The sequence below is a fragment of the Lathamus discolor genome, chromosome 3 (genome assembly GCF_037157495.1).
Source record: "Lathamus discolor isolate bLatDis1 chromosome 3, bLatDis1.hap1, whole genome shotgun sequence".
NCBI classification, from domain to species: Eukaryota; Metazoa; Chordata; class Aves; order Psittaciformes; family Psittacidae; genus Lathamus; species Lathamus discolor.
Genome location: NC_088886.1, coordinates 14646303 through 14661937, shown reverse-complemented (window position 1 = coordinate 14661937; position 15635 = coordinate 14646303). Strand labels below are relative to the sequence as shown.

The 15635-nt window shown below is 36.1% G+C and overlaps 1 long non-coding RNA gene across 1 annotated transcript in view; it reads left to right on the top strand.

Annotated features, from left to right (window-relative positions):
* LOC136010854 (uncharacterized) overlaps positions 1 to 15182 on the top strand; it is a 43732-nt gene extending 28550 nt beyond the window's left edge. Inside the window, exon 3 of the long non-coding RNA XR_010611034.1 lies at positions 13920 to 15182. This is a non-coding gene — a long non-coding RNA (uncharacterized LOC136010854). The remainder of the gene's footprint in view (positions 1 to 13919) is intronic.
* The last annotated feature ends 453 nt before the right edge of the window (positions 15183 to 15635 follow it).

Here is a 15635-nt window from a genome sequence, read left to right as displayed (position 1 = left end):
TTGTCAAGAACTGTGTTAATTCTTTCCACAATGTCTTTGATCTGAGTCTATCCTTTTGCTAATCCATCTCTAATCAAAGAGAAATTCCACCCTTCATTCATAATCCAATTGTAATATTATACATTCAGCCAAATATTTACTATGTTGTATGAAGTCCATACAGGTTTGCTGTTTGTTTGTGGGTTGGTTTTTTTTTCCCATGGATGGGATTATTAGATTGTACATCTCAGTAATGCAAGCTGTGAAAGGCAAATAAACTCTGAAGTTACCTAATATTCTTTTGGCCTTTGATTTATTATTTCTCTTCTTGGCCTCATTCTTAACCCTATCCACCTTAAACCTTTAGATTTGTTAATCTAGTCTAACCCAAACCCTCACCTCTTGCCTCACTTGAGTCTGGTGAACCTCTTCTGGCTTAGTACAAAGGAAACAACTCACATCAGAGAGACAAAGGGTAGGGTCTGTCCTGTAGTGGGGGTTTTGGCCATTGGAATGAAAAAAAAAAAAAAAAAAGGTAATAAGCTAAGGAGTTATGGTGCAAACAGCAGGTCTGCAAAGAAAAGCTTCGGAGCAGGAATGATGAACTACATATTAGACTCAGATTCGATTAAATTTCACAACCCACTTTTCCAGTCCTTGATTAGCTGTGGGTCAGTTCTCTAATTTTGTCACCTTGCTATTCCTCTTGACAACAAAACAGTGGGTTTTTTCCTGTGACTGTCATGATTAGGCCATTTTTATGGATCAAAGTATGTAATTCTAAAAAAATCCATTATTGTAACAGTAAGCTTTAATACAAAAGTATTAATGTTATATACATCATGATCTGCCTGGCTCCACACAGAAAAAAAGGCAGTGAATGTAAGGGACAAGGGACTTACTTTCATCAGAACAAGAGATGGATGAAGGGTCTCCTCTACATACAGCTCCAGTAGGTTGGTTGGTTTAGCACAATAGTGGTTTGTGCTTAACAGACTTTCTAGAATGGTCTATGTTGACAATTGCCAGCTGTCAAAGACACCTGAAGGAATGTAAAGTGTGTACTCACACGAGTATGCACTTATGTGTTTGTGAACTTTGCTGGTCTTAAAGACTGTAAAACCCAAGAAAATGTGATACAAAAGAAAAGCTGTTTCCTTTACAGCTTTCATTTGCAACTATTTAATAATGATCTAGTAAATATTTACTAAAGAAAATAACAAGGAAAAGTCTTCTCTGAAGTTTTCAGTGCCAAATTTAGAGACTACTAAACTATTAAAATGTGAAACAAGGGGATTTCAGGCTTGATTTAAATGCAAATCTCAACCCAGTCTTAACTGGGGAATCATTATCAAAACGCCATTATAAAAGAAACCATCCAGTATATTTACAGTGCTCAGTTTTCCTGCCATCCTTCCTCCATCAGTGCACCATTTACCAGGAAGGAGAGCTTTTTTCTTGATAAGGCACTGAATAAAAGATGGGACTGGCCAAAATCCAATCCTATCATTTATACAGGTTTTACGTGAAACTTTCCTGTTTCTTCTGATATCTTTTTAACCGTTATATATGTCAGACAGCATAATTCATGCTGGCAAGTATGCAGCATTTATAGCTACTGTGTACCTTTAGAATTGCCAATATTTATGCAAACAGTAATACACTTTTTTTTTTTTTTTTTTTTTTTTTTTTGAAATGCAAGCTGGTTTTGCTAAAGCATGCTAACAGTTCAGAAATGATTGTGAGAGTCAGAAGCTTACCTCTTTCTTTTGTCTGAGGTTTTGCCTACAGATTGTCTCCGGGCAGCATTTCAATGGTTTGCTGAATATTTAAATTCAGCTCCACAGTGGTGAGGAATACAGGCATTTTAGTTTCTGCTCCAGGTAAACAAGATGTGTAAGAATTCCCCTGACTTTCAGAATTGCACTTAGAGATGGTTTTCTCTCATCTTAGCTGATCAATGAAGTGCAAACTCTTCTGATTGACTACAAGTTTCCATTTATACAGTGGTCCATCATGCCACTTCTGAGGGTCTTGACTATTTGCTGAAGGTCAGTCCAGTTGTAAATCCAGCTTGCATGAAGGCAAGATTTTAAACATAGATTTTTCAGTTTAATGCTCAATCAATTTCATATGACAGTCTAATGGACTCTACTATAGTTTTTAGTGGGTATAGAGGAGCAGTTTCAAGGACTGTTCATGAAAGAAAAAAGAATACTTTAATGTTAGGAGAGAAAGGGACTTGATCAGCAAGCTACATGTTCCAGCCCTGATCTGGTGTACACGAATGCTCAAAGGTCTTCCATGAAAGTGCTTTTAGGGCTTAATTATCTCTTATAAGGAGCTAAATATGGCATCAAAGCAGGATGGTCCCAGGAAGACAGGTGTAAGTACCTAACCTTGCTCTCAGTTTAATTCCTGGGATTCAGCTCTCATGGGCACAGAAATACCATTCATTGAAAACATGAAGATGAGGTAACTCAGCCTCTTCATCTGCTGAGTTGAAGTTTTAATCAGAGTTAAGTTTTCAGAAGAAACACCAGTATTAGCATCTATCTGTCATATAATACATATATATACGCATATATGTAAGGGAAAGAGAATGAAAGGGGTGTATCATTATTTCAGCGTTATTGAGAATAGCTGTCAGTAGAGTTAAATAGAATAGTTAAATAAGGTAAACGTTTGTGTTCCTCAGACATTGCATGCACAGGAATGTAGATTTTGGCTTCTTTTATAGTCAGATTCATTATTTGAACATATTTATTCATTTTTAATCAGTGTACTTCATTTTAATATAGCTTTGTACTTTCCCCCTGTGCCAACACTTTATACTTTATTTAAAAGTGAAAGATAGAAGTGAATATCTGATTATGGAAACCCACTGCAAAACACTGCCTGCCTACTCATTGTAAAAACAAATCAAACATCCAAACATGATTTTTAATACAAGTTTAAGATCAAAGGACGAAGTGGCTGTGTTCTTTGGAAAACAGCAAAGAATCCTTATTTTAATGTGTTTGAATAGGGAAGGTGGCACTAGAAATTACATTACAGTCCCTGGGTAATGTAACAAGAAAAATAAGAAATAAAATACACCTTATTTGAACTCACTGAATAGTTGGGTTTGCTTTAAAAAGCTCTGTCCTTTTCACTGTACTGTCATTAAAGACAAAAATTTCTTGACACCTGCTCACATCTTATGACCTTTGCTTTTTATATAAGGATGCTGTTTCTCTGATGCCAACCTTAGTTTTTGCAAGGGACCAACATGCAGCTGTTTCTTAGCTATATCATATTTAAGCTATTGTATGTAGGAGGTTGCCTATATAGTGAGTAAGCAGATAATAGGTACCAGTTTCCTAAGGGCCCCTGAATTGATTTAGGGTGTGAATTTTGATCTGTAGAACTCCAGAAAGTTTGAAATATGTCTAGTGGGATGCACGATCCACCACAGCCATTGCTGTGGTCAGTTGCAGTCCACCACCTCCATCCCCAGAAGTTTCTAGTGGACTAGGCTTCAGAGGACCAGCCTGAGGAAGGTGAAGTACCCACAAGATCAAAAGTAATCTGAGTTATTAATCTTGTCAGCGTGCAAGCAGGAAATCTGGAGAAAGGACAGAAGGTAAGGTAATGTCTTCAGAGATAAACGTAGCAGGGGTTAGATTCATGATAGGAAAGGAAATCATGTTGCTGTAGGCAGAGTTCTGCTGGGAGATGGAAGTAAATCACTAAATTATTTCTTATGGTTGCTTGTGCAACCCAAGACTCTTTATGCACTGTAGAGACAATAGATCCAAATAATTGCCATAAATTACTGTTAGGGTGAGGGGGGAGGAGCAGGGTGCAAAGGGAAGGAAGGCATGTCAGAGTTTCATGGCATTTCTATAGCTTTTAGTGGAAATAATAAAACTTTTTGATTATATAAAATTTCACCCACGTGTGCAAGATAAAAATGTGCTGCAAAAACACTGTGCCATAAAAATAAATAAATAAATAGAAGTCAGTAAAATTGCACTTGATAAAATGAGCTAAAGCCAGAAAAATCTAACTTGACTCAGATCCAAAGCACTTCTTTTCTTTGGATTTGGCTTCTAATTGAAGATGAAAATAAAACAGATGTTAGAAATGTCAATTGAACACATTTTTCAATCTGTTTTTTATAATCTCTAGCTCTTTATACATGGACAGACAGACTTCTGCTTTTCAAATCATCGCTAGTCCTTATTTTTATTTATTTAGGGAAGGAATTATGTTTATTCCATGGATCATGAGTCGGTGTATATGTGGTTAGTATGTTCTTATAAGCCTGTTTTGTTTGTCGTTTCTGAGCATTTAATAATTTCATTTAAAATATGGTACATTATAGTTATTATTTGTAAGTATTTCCACAATGGCTAGTACACATTATTACTACCTCTGCTTTATAAATACAAATTATAGAGTTAAACCATGTAACATCTGCTTTTCAGGCTCATAAGAAGAAGAGAACCTGAGAAAGTTATACCTGAGAGACTTCAAAAATTTCATTTACTTTTCCACTGTTTATTCTGTTTGTTTTCAGTTCTCTTGTACTAAACAATATGACCTGAGTAGTCTGGTTTATAGTTTACTTTCCTGTTATATGTGTCTTGTGAGAAAGTTTTGCCAGAGTTTTCTCAGGAATCTTTACATCAAAACCTTAGAAAATATATACAAATTGCTCTTTTTTTTTTTTTTTTTTGTGTGTGTTTTTGTTGGCGTTTTTTTTTTGTTGTTAAGACTCCTGTAAAATGTCAGTCACGAACTATGTTTGATCCTTTAATTCACCTAAGGAAGAAGTTTACTACTTTGGTAGAATGTTTTGAAAGGTTTGCTGTTCAACATTTTTACAATCTGGCAGCTGGTTGTGTAAAGACACATCTGAATTTGGCACTTACCTGCCATTAGATGGGAACCGTGTATGATCTGGGGTGCCAAAGGGAGGGGAGGAGAAGCTGCAGCTCCTTCCTTCCATCACTCCTGTGGGGAAAATGTATTGCCGAGCCACAAAGAGATCCACTACAATATGTTGTAGCTCTGGGGAAAATTGGCCTGGACCCTCAGACTATTATTTGCAACTTGACTATTCACAGCTGGAATAGCTGTGGGTTTGTTATTTGTAAAACATCCATGAATTTCACCACAGGCCTTTCTAGCAATACTGAAGCATCTGTGAATCAAACTGTTCCCCAGCTGTTCATTCACTACCTGCCGACTCCTCCAGCACTGCAGCCCTATTAATGGTGATGGTTACACAGCACTCCTGGTGAGCTCCTGCCACACGGCTCCACTCTTACTGCAGCTACAGGCGTTAATTCCCAATAAGAGGAGGGGTGTTATTTCTTTCTGTAAAAAGTTCTTGCCAATAGTTGGAGCCCTTGCCAATGTTTAGTGGCACCTATTGATATTTAAATTTCAACTGTGTTTTGGTCTAGTCTTTGCAAACCAGTCAGAAACACTCAAGGTGATTTTCTTCCTAAGGGAAAAAAGGAAGAAAAAAAAAAGTATTTCCATTAGGAAGGGAAAAAATTAACAGAGGCTGTGGAGAATATAATGAATATCCAACAAATGTTGTTCAGAGCTTATCTTCAAAAGAGCAAATCAGCTCAGAAGTCCTTAATAAATGGCATTATCAATAAACCTCAGAAACTGCAATTTCTTTTTACAATGAGGATGTATTTAAGGTTTTATTTAAAAGCTTTTAGTGATAGCTAAATCATCGTAATCAGCTACTTGTTTTTAAGAAATGCATCACATTTGTAGATTGGTGAAAACTGTTTGAACCTTTATTTAGCTGGTTCTTTGCTAGATGAGGGCCCTGGAAGAATTGATCAGAGACTAACCAGTGTCTGCACACTTGGAGAGAATTTCTTGGCTTTTCAAGAATACATAGTGTTATTTTTAAACTGCTAACACATGATGTCTAGAGACTGTGATGCTCAGCTAGGAATTCAGAGGCTTAGGAGCTTTACAGGTTTCATCTGAGTCCAAATCTTATTGCAAAATGTCCATGGCTTTTGTATGCTTCATACAGAAAAACACAGGGAAGTTGTTTTATTTTAGAAAGCTTAAACAGAGTTAGTCTATGTTGTTGATCAAGAAAATTATGTTCTTCTATGGGATGGAGAAGTTCTAGCGCTTCCATACATGGAAGCAGCAACTTAGTTATATGATGAGAACTGCCGTGCTTGAAATATAATGGGTTCTTTAACGGAAGTTTTACATTTGACCATGATGGAGTCATCATTTTCTTTATTCTCAAGAGATCTGCAGATCTTTTTCAAGGAAGAAGCTCACACCCTGAATACTAATTCATGATTTAAACTATCTTAGACTTCTCAGGTGGCAGGGAAAGTGTAAAAGCAATTAGTGGATTGAAAGAAGGGGGAATTGCTTTTTTTTTTTTTTTTTTTAATCTTGTTTTCTATCAAGGTAATTTTGTCATGGGAGGTAGCATCATCCCTTTGCTTTTCATCTGTCTACCTGGGCAGGGGGGGATGCTGAGATGATATATATATGTCTTGTCTGATAGAGCCTTTGAAGAGAGCCATCAAACACTACAGACATGCACCCTCTGGCAGATGTGGTTGCCTGGAATCTGAAGCAAAATGGGACTGATACATGCCCCAGCACTTCACAGGGACTTACGTACCTGGGAAAGATCTTTTAGCTCTGTTTTACAGAGAAACTGAGCCACTGATACAAAGTGTTATAATTCCCTGTACTAAGGTGCGAGACATTTTTGTTTGTATGATACCAAATCAATTATTATAATGACAAAGACAATTTTTGCTAATGCTTATTCTGGGGGCATAAATTCATAAAAATACTATGCCAGTCATTTCTTTTTGGGCAGTAGTCTTCAAGTTCTTATTAAGGGAACTCCATACAATCTTCTTATGTTATATTAAATGTGTTCTTTATTTCTTGAGATACATCCCCAGGTACTTTCTCTATGAACATTTGATAGCTTCAGGAAGTACCATTGCTTATTAAAAAAGGCAAATCCTCTGCATCACTCTTTTGGAATTCTGTTCCTAGTGATAAATACGACCCAAGAAGAGATTTCAGTACTTAAAATTCAGAAAGAAAGAACTGACCATCTGCCATTGTTTGCTTTCAGTTTCAATTTAAAAAACAACAACAAGCAACCTCATTCAGTGCTTAACATTTTATTCTAGTTTTTCTGTAATCTGTCTTTGGTATTAGGATACTTAGTTCTACCATATCATCTAACAGTGAAGTGGATCTATTTATTTATTTTGAAGTGGTCATCTATTTCCTTTTCTTTTACATTCTTCAGGTCTACATTCTGACCTTCCACAGCCAAAGGTGCTGGAAGGTTTAGGTTACTTTCTCTGAGAATGTTTTTATATCAGAGGCAATACAGAGAATTCAAATCACTTTTATTTTGAAGATTTTTAGCAAGCTATTACAGACATATGGCAACACTTGGCATAAATGTATTTTTTCTCCTTCTGTAATATTTCTATCATACTGATGTAAATGAAGATATACTGTAAACAAGGGAAAATATTTTTTCTTCCCATTGCCTTGCAATGCACTTTGATGTATAGATTTACTAGAGAAAAGGAGAATGGAATAGTTAAGTGGTAGCCATGCTTTCTACCATTAGCAAAGTATATTTGTACAGATTTCATCCATGGCTGCCTGGCATCCCAGCTCTGATACTGCACATCCCAAACTGCATCCCAAACCCATCCACAAACTGCTGCTAGACCAGCACTGATTGCTGCAACAGTCCTCACATAAACCAAAGGCTCAGCTAACAGTTATGACTATGCCCAGCTGTGTTTTTGCAGTTCTTGTCTTAAGATAATATCTTGAAAAGTTTTTTGAGTTTGGGTTTTTTTTTTCAGTGAATTAGTGAGCATTTCTGTTCACTCCATTTAGAAGCTGAAGATTAAGAGGAACATCATAGTGCAGGTAATATTAGACAAAACCAATGGATATTAAGCCATTATTTGCACATTAGCAAGTTTTCCCTAGGTAGGTTTTATCATTTCAAGACATTTTGTTTTGTGGTGGTGGTGTATTTTTTTTTGTCTAATCACCTCTAAAATTATGAACACTCAAAGAATAAAACATCCTGAATAGCAAAGCAGCTTGAAATATTCATAACTAAGAATGCAACTGGTAATGCTCATAAACAAAGTTGTTTGGAGACCCCTTTATTAATTTTTAATTTATTTTCAGTCAATTCCTTATTACTTCCAAATTCCTGTAGGGGATTCTGTTAATTAGTCATGTGTAAAATATTCATTAAAAACAGCTTCCTATTTTCTTCTTTTATTGCAAATTTACATTTCTAATCTTATAACCAAAATAAATGCCATTGGGTAGAGAGACCACATTAATTTTGATCAACCCCTTGAAATAGAAACCCAGAGAACAAAAGATATGGTAATAAAACCATAGTTACATTGTGATTCCAACTCACTAGAAACAGGTACACATGTATCAAACTGCTGTCTCCTTGATATATAAACAACAGGCTTTTTAGATTATTTTACAAATTGCTTTTAGGGAAGGAAAACAAACAAACAAAACCAACAAGCATGCAGAAAATCAGTCTTCACTGACACTTACCATGGGCATTTACCTTTCTGAATTTGATACGTCTAGGTGTAGAAAAAAGACATTACTTTTGAAATCTGGCCCAAAAATTGAGGCAAAAATGGTTCCAAAGTAATTGACATTAAGTTTTTCTTCAGTCTCACTTTTTATCTAATGATTAAATAGAGGAAATGTACTCCTGTGATTTAGTTGGATGACTGAGTCTCAGAGGTCTGAATTCAATTTTACTTCTGATATATAGTCACTTCCTGGCAACTCACTTAATCCCTCTGGACCTCAAGTTCTCTCCATGTAAACCCTGACTCATATTTCTGGCCTTGTGAATTCTTTGGTCTTTACTCAACTTTAAATATGTGATGAGGCCAGTGGAAAGGATTTATTACTGTTGGTAGAAGTTAAACGTGCACAAATGCTTCTAGGGTTAGAATCTTTGGATTGTCTATTCTAATGGGTAGGAAAAGAGGTATTTCTGCTTTCGACTGTATCAGGAAATGTGGAACATCACCACATTTTGGACTGTAATCTTGTAATATTATGCTTATGTTATTCCATTTATGATATCATATTGTGTCTCTTCTATGGAGGTAAGGCTAAATCAGTGCTTCTTCTTTTTCTTATCTGTTTTGGTATTTATCATCATAAGCATAGAGGGAAAGCTCTGACAAACCTTTAGGCATCCCTAAAAGTTCTGTGTGCAGATCAGAAGCCAAGCCCATAGCCTGGCAAAGATCTCCCTAAAATCACAGGCTATTCTTTTCTCTCAATAGGACACATCTCCCACTGATGTCAGGCATATGGTCAATTTGCTAAAATAAAGCCAGCTTGGTTTCTTTCTCTTGCTTTCTGGATAACAGACACTCTAAAATAAAATGTTCTTCTTCATTTTCCTAGAGAAAAAGACACCGAAAAAGCAGGAGAAATACTCTGGATATGGTATGTACTGCTGAGTAGCAACTTTTGAGAAATGGAAAAATATTGGCCAAAGCCACAGTTTTTACACTTTAATCTTTTTACACTAAATACAGAGAGGTTGATGTAGTTTCCTGCCAGAAAGAGGAGACTAGAAGAAGGAAAAACACATCCTGTTAGAGCAATGGGAATACAAAATTTTGTATATACAAAGGAAAAATCAAGACAACACTGGACCACGAAAAGTGGTGTTCCAGTTCCAGCAGATCTAGACTGGAACCAGAGCAAATGATTTCATATTGAGGCAAATTAGCATAACTTTGCTCCTGCCGGTATTTCTGGTTTTGAAAGTTTTTTTCCCCCCATAAAACTTATCCGGTTGCAAGAATGCAGGGCTGGTTCATAGTAGCGCATCTCATATGAGCTGTTGTTTGCTCTTCTGGGGGTACCCTCCACATCAGGAAGTTGACCAGCATGTGAGACAATCAGAACACAGCCCAGAAGGCTGTTTCTTACTGCATGAGAAGCATCTGAAGGTCACCATAGCAGTAACAATGTCAAGATGTTACAGGAGGCACTGTTGAAACTTCTCCCTGCACAAGGGCAAATTAATTATTTCACTCTCCAAGTAGCAATACACTTTGTTCTTCTCTAATTCCCAGCCTGGACATTACAGGGGAGAATAAAGGATGAGGCTATGTGGAATGGTGTGATTGGCAAGCAAAGCAGAGCTTTTGTAGGTCTGTTATGGAGAAGGAAAGCTCAGTTCCATCTCAGGTAGGGAAACCTGCATTTCATGTTAGATTTCCATTTCACGAACTGCTTCTCCTTTTGTGATGTCATTACAAAAAAATTCACTTGGACATAAAGTGCATAGTTTGTGGTATTCTAAACGTAATTGAGACAATTTAGAATTGCTTTGAAGCTTCTCTCCGGATTAGGAACCTTGCTGACCTGAATTCTCCCACTTAGTATCTGAAAGTCTGTCATGCTCCAGAAAGTGGTGAGAAAATGCAGGTGCTCCTACTTGGTAGTGTTTTGTACTCAGCTAAAGCATACACATTACTATGCAATAGGCGTAGCTTATGCCCCCCATATATTCATCCCAAGAGAAAAACTACTTTTCAATAGCCTTTTAATACATATTCTTCTCCTACTTTACTGCTTTTCCCCCATCACTATCTTTGTAGTCATTTAATCATTTTCTAAATAACTCTTAAAAAATGGATTTATAAATTGTAACACAACTTCTTCCATTCCTTGACATAAGAGGTCATAACTGCTACTTCATCAAGACCCAGAATTCTCCTCAGATACATTGAATGTATATAACATCACCTTTACATTAGCTCTAAGAAAATAATTATTTATTGCTGCTCCTAATTCCAGCAACAGATTTGATCAAGACCAAATTAATCAGCGCCTTAAAATGTAGTACAGTGCTGGCTGAGCCCAAACCATGACTCAGCCAGATAATACTCTATCTGAAAACTAATCACCATCTACCATATAATCATCTTGAGCCAGCAATTCATCTCCATTATCTCAGTGGCTCCTCTGATTGCAACTAGATCAAAACATCTTGCTGAAGTCCAGATTAATTTTACCTCATCCTTTTTTGCCCAATTTAGTATGTGGAAAAAGTCGATCAGTAATGTTAGCCTGAGTTCAGTAAACCCAGACTGTCTCCGATGAGATGCTTTCCACTCCATCAGTTCTCATAAATTAATTCCTCTGTGATCCTTTCAAGTTCTTCACCTGGAACAAAAGCCAAGTTAAAAGTTTACATGTCCTGGTCACTCATCCTTTCCTCACAGTTTAAACTCAAGCACTAAATCTTGTTCAACATTTGTGTGGTGGAGCCTGGTTTGCAGAATATGTCAGATGCCCCTGCTAATGTCCCTGCTAGTTCCTTGTCCCCAAGGAGCACAGCCCTTCAGATCCTGATTTCTTTGTATCTTTCTTAAGTATGTTTACATTCTCTTTACTAAAGATCAATTTTACATTTCCCTCCACCTTCCATTTTTTTTTTTTTTGCTTCCATTATACCTTTACTTCTTATTGTTTCCTATTAAAAGTAGGTTAAAAAGTATTTAAACAGGAATTTTACCATGCCTAAGTCGTTGATGGTTGTTCCCCTTTCTGTTACTCAGAAATCTTACTTAGTCTTTGGTTTTTCTTTCCCCGAACATGTTTTGAAATGTCTGTCATTCTTTTTAATTATTTTTTATTACTACAACACATAGAAGTTCATTACATTTTAATGCATCTTTTGACTCCTTCAGTTCTTGACTGTTAGCATATATTTCAGGTGCATTAGGGGCATTTTTAATCACATTCACTCTCTCTAAAGACACCTTATGCAAATTTGTGCTCAATATATTTCTGCTTCTGTTCTGAAGGAAAAGGATTTTAATGTTTTAGTTGAAATTCTTCAGATACAAAATCCACTACACTAAAATGTTAGATGATGAAAAGTGTGACTTCACATCAGAGCAGAAGTTTTAACAGGGAACTTCCATAGGTCTCAATGAAATAAGAAAGGAACCATGAAATTTATTATTCTTATGGCAAACTTACAAAGTGCATCTCTTTTGAGGTATGCATTTTTACAGGAACTGAGATAATTTCCAAGTAGGTTTATATTTGATGGTTTTGCCCTATTAATCCAGTCAAGACAGTACAGGGACAAGTTGGTAGGGTTAAGTGCAGAAATGGCTGCTTTAAATATCTGAATAAAGTTTGGTGAAGATTTTCTATTTTTAATGTTTCCCACATATTGCTGATTCCTTTTACCTACCTATTTATTTATTATTGATTTCATGCTAGTGTACTAGGAGGATAATTGTGCTAGGAATTGTATACAAAATACATGTTAATTTTTTTTCAAGTATATTGTGCTTATGCTGTAGGCTATAATTGTTTTGGAAGATTGCACTGAATTAGGCAGAGTACTTAGATTCAAAATGAGACAATATTGTGCCCTCTAGGATTCCCAAGATATATATTTAGATCCTGCCTTGACAATGGCTTCCTACATAACCTTGGCATGCCCCCTCATCTCTCAGTTCTTCAAGTTCCCAGCTACCCAGCCAAGACAGAAATACTCCCATCTTTCATCTTTTGGAAGTAGATTGTAGCATGCTTGTGTGTTTTGCTTGATTTTTCTCCTGAACAGTCACCTCAATTTTAGTGTGATAATTTCAGTGCATAAAAACTTTGTTAAAGGCATTTTCTTTTTCTAGCACTGGTGTTTATCAGCTGTTTAAGAGGTATATGAAGCTTTAACAGATACAATTTTAATGCTATATAAATTATGTTGTATTCAAGAAAAAACTAAACATTTTTCAAACTAGTACTTCCTAATTACAAAGCTGGAATTGAATGACATTATGCTCTGAAATTAAAACTATCTGATCATTCTCTTATACTTTGTACCAAAGGCATAAATTTTGATCTTTTCCCCCATAACCTTAATTCTCTTCATTTAGCCCATAAGGTCACTGCCCAGTTGTTTTCTTTCAAAAGTGTATTTCTCTGTTATGAGAAGATATGTCATTTTTATCTGAAGTGCTTAATATACCTTATTGTAAAAACTTTCCCCAAAGAATCAATTTTCAGCCTTAAAGGTTATTTCACTTTAGTGTGCAATATACCACAATTTCTGCTGCGTTTGATCCATTTTAGCTGTGGAGTTGGTAAGATTATACATGGTTTATACTGCATAGATTTTTAATGTTTCACACATTAGCTTTTAAAAATTGCCTTCATATTGCCTATATTGATTTTTGTGGCCCTCACCGTACAGCACCCGCTGAGTGGCTTTGCCAAAGTCTCCTGATGAAAGGATGATATAGGAATCCTCAGCAGGGGCAAAGACAACCATGGATTAAAAAAATATAGCATTCATCTGACCATTTTTCTTTAGCTTCATTGTAGGCTTTTTTCTTTTTTTTTTCTTTTTTTTTTTTTTTTTTTTTTATGATGGCATGCACAGTGCAACTGCCTAAGGGCATGCTTATTATAGACTGTATTTTAAAGCTGATTAAAAATAAATTCTCCATGTCTGTCTGAAACTTATTCCACAGAGAATCTTGTTTCATATCGGACGAGTAAAAGGATCTGTTGCTTAGTTAACTAGGTTCACCTTTTACCTCAGCACACATTAAAAAAACTCAAATCGAATTTCCATTACACTTCATTTATTATCCAGTCTTCCTACTTTCATCAGAGAAAGCATTATAATGACTGTGACTTTGAGAAGTTTTATAACTAATGTATGTCCTTGCGTCTATATATTTATATATATTATTATATTTTATTTATACTCTATATAAAAATTAGGCTATTGAGTCTGACAGAAAGATCTTGATATCATAATAAGCAGACTTGTCTTTGCAATCATTCTGCAGCACACGGGACTTGGCAAACCATCAGATGGCAGGATGAAGAGGTAAAGCGCAGAATCTGCAAATTCTGGCCATGCACGTGGGAATAGGTTCCGGGCTTTCCAAGAACTTGTGGTGAAAATGAAACTTGGCAGGATCCATGCAGAAATTCATTTCATCTGTTTTCATTTCGGGCTGTCTGTCATCTAGTTTTTTGATCATTAAATGAAAAGGAGAAATGAAATTCTGCCATATGCATTCTATAAATTTTAATTTAGCTATCAGGTGTCACACCTGCCACAATTTTACTTTTTGCTTTGTTTCAGACAACAGACATAATCATTTGTTTGTGTTACCGATGTTGGTGTGGGAAAATTTATTTATGGTAGTATTTGCAGTAAATCTGCTCATTTCCATCCATAGCTGTATAAACCTACCACTTGAAATATAGACAGTTATGTCAGCTTGTATAGGAAACATATTGTACAATGTTAATTATACTGTAATATTTATACTCTCTGCTTCTCTAGTGAAATGCTCTGAAAGTGACTGCTGTGACGTTTTGAACAGTCACATTATACAGGTTTCGGGCCCAGATTCTCCTAGAACAGGGAAGCATCATTTATAGTTTGCAGTTCTGGTTTGTCTCTCCCCACCAAGAGTTCTTTGCCCTGTGAGGGCTGCCCACCACCTCCCCATGGGACTAGTTACCCCTGATCATAAAGTGTTGTTTTGGGTGTCGGTGATGGGATGTTGGGTGTGTGACCATTCAGAAATTTCCTGTTGCATTTGCTTTGGCCATGAAACAGTCGCTGTGGACAACCCCTCATCACCTACCCTTGGGTGCCAGAGCCCTACCACAGCTTTGTGATTTGGTCCTCAAGGCATTGCCCACACCCACCCCACACCCACAAAGCCTCAATGCACCTGCATGGTAACAAGTCAGTCACTTTTAATGTCTCCAAACCTAACTGTTATACTCACAAGAGGAGGATACTGTGTAGGTTAAATTTCTGCTGTTAATAGGCAGAAGGATTAATGGTAGCAAGTTGTTTCTCCATGAGCTGTCAAATGTATTTATGCTGGCACTTATTCCCCAGTTGTGGATTTTTTTCTGGAAAAAATATAAAAATAAACTTTAAAAAATCATAAATAAATGATTCTCCTTGCCAAGTATCAGGAGAATGGTAGAAGTGGGTCAAATCTTGTTGGAAAATACTCATTGGGTGGCAATGAATTTTTACTCGGTTCCATTTCAATTTCTCTGAATTGTTTATGTCAAGAAGAGATGGATGGAAATTTAAATAAAAAGTGAAACAGAAGTTAAAATTATTGTCTCTGATTCAATATGTTGATCTTTCGGTATTTTAAATTGAAAGGATTTTTCTATTTGAAGATTTTTTTCTTTGCTCTTTTAATTTTTAAAATTATATGTTTTCAGGCAGTTCATGCTTTCTCATTTTGACTCAGGCTTTTTGGAACTCTTTCAGGCCTTTTGGAATTGCTCGAAAATCAGGAAAGCTTCATGTGGTTATACACAAAGTAGAAATATAACCCTATTAATTTACTTTTTTATTTCCTTTTTTCATATTCTTTTGTTTAAAGAATAAATCTTTGAGCCTTAATGTGAGACCAGGCATGCAACAGAAAATGCAAGCATAATCTATTAAACATTATGCCAATAATAAAACACAAGTCATATAACAGTCATGTTAATGAAACAGCATGATGCCATACATC